The sequence below is a fragment of the Cebidichthys violaceus genome, unplaced genomic scaffold (assembly GCF_023349555.1).
Source record: "Cebidichthys violaceus isolate CVI_PGR_0920_01 unplaced genomic scaffold, fCebVio1.0.p SCAF_1, whole genome shotgun sequence".
Classification (NCBI taxonomy): domain Eukaryota; kingdom Metazoa; phylum Chordata; class Actinopteri; order Perciformes; family Stichaeidae; genus Cebidichthys; species Cebidichthys violaceus.
The window spans coordinates 24,818,610-24,819,882 of NW_027176262.1; the positions used below are offsets into that span (position 1 = coordinate 24,818,610).

The following is a 1,273-nucleotide window of genomic DNA, read 5'->3' on the forward strand; positions in this document are numbered from 1 at the left end:
ATTACCGGAATTACCGGAACAGACGAGCGCGCATTCGGGCAGAAGAGAGAGAGAGAAAATAGGGGGGCGAACCGGCAATCCAGGCGCCGGTGGTCCTCACAGCGCAAACCCACGACAAGCGCTCACGTACACATCCACACACGAGAAGGGTGGGTGGATGATGCTCATCTCAAGTCCCGGTATAAGAATATAGAAGATATCGAGCGTTTGTGCTTTAATTAAACCCCAAATCAGAAACTACACCCAGCAGCGCGGAGGGTGTCACTTATCCGAGCATCGGGCTGCGGGCTTTGAACGGGTGGTCTGTTCTCCGCAACGTGCAGCTATCCGTCCAGGTTGGGCCTATTTGACAAAAAAAAAAACTATTTCAATCGCCCCCCAAAAGACATATTCCGGTAATGCGCGCGGTGTCCATCCGTCAGCGCGCAGGGCTGGAGGCTGTCTCTCGTTTCCCTTTACCCCCCAAAAACCTAGAGAGAAGATGCAATCCCGGTCCGGTAGACTTGCATCTAGTCCGGGCGGTGTCCAGCTCCGTCCTCCGTGATCAATTATAAATCACACGACTGACGAACCGACTCTGATAATCCTCCCGGGAGTCCTGGGAACATTCTTTAGGGGCGGAATCGTAATTTTGAGGGGAATGATCGATGTTGTGGCAGCGAATGAAGCGCTACTTTCACCTTCACAACTCTCAGTGGAGGCGCGCACGGCTGTGCGCACCGAAAGTCGCCTATTTTTAGAGGGGAAAAAAGCGTCACCCCGCCGTTGGAGACGGTGGTAATCCTCGCCGAGGCTCCGACGCGTCACTCTGCCGGTCAGCTGTCCTCCTTCGTCCGGTTGATTCCTCCCCGCTACATCCCCTCTGCGTCTCTGATCCCGTCGTTCAGCGACAGACGGTTAAAGTTTGAATTCCTGCAGTGTAGATTTCAGCGCGTGAGTCGTCGCCGGTCGGAGGCGGCTGTTGGTGCACGAGGCTGAGTGACTGGCGGTGGAAGGGAGGGGGCTGAGTAGTGTGCACGAGAGGCTGCGCGACACACCCATACTGCCTGGTCTACCTATCTACCTATCTATCTACCTATCTATCTATCTATCTATCCACCTACCTATCTATCTATCCATACATACATTTGTATCCATCTGTATATCCATCTATCTTTAAATAGCAAGAGATAATCATAGATGGATGGATGGATGGATGGATAGATAGATAGATAGAATAGGTATCCTCATTGTAAAGTCTGTGAACAACTCGTAAGCAGCCCACATAGGCTAA

The 1,273-nt window shown here is 52.2% G+C and overlaps 1 protein-coding gene across 5 annotated transcripts in view; it reads right to left on the bottom strand.

Annotated features, from left to right (window-relative positions):
- The window catches only part of si:cabz01090165.1 (uncharacterized protein LOC100333421 homolog), a 254,108-nt gene extending 253,163 nt beyond the window's left edge, over positions 1-945 (bottom strand). For 4 of the 5 annotated variants that reach the window (XM_068716621.1, XM_068716626.1, XM_068716606.1 and 1 more), the window contains exon 1: positions 1-945. This exon is cut by the window's left edge and continues 421 nt beyond it. The gene's annotated coding sequence lies outside the window, so the exon portion shown is untranslated. The other variant, XM_068716614.1, reaches the window with a different exon arrangement.
- Positions 946-1,273: the final 328 nt, after the last annotated feature.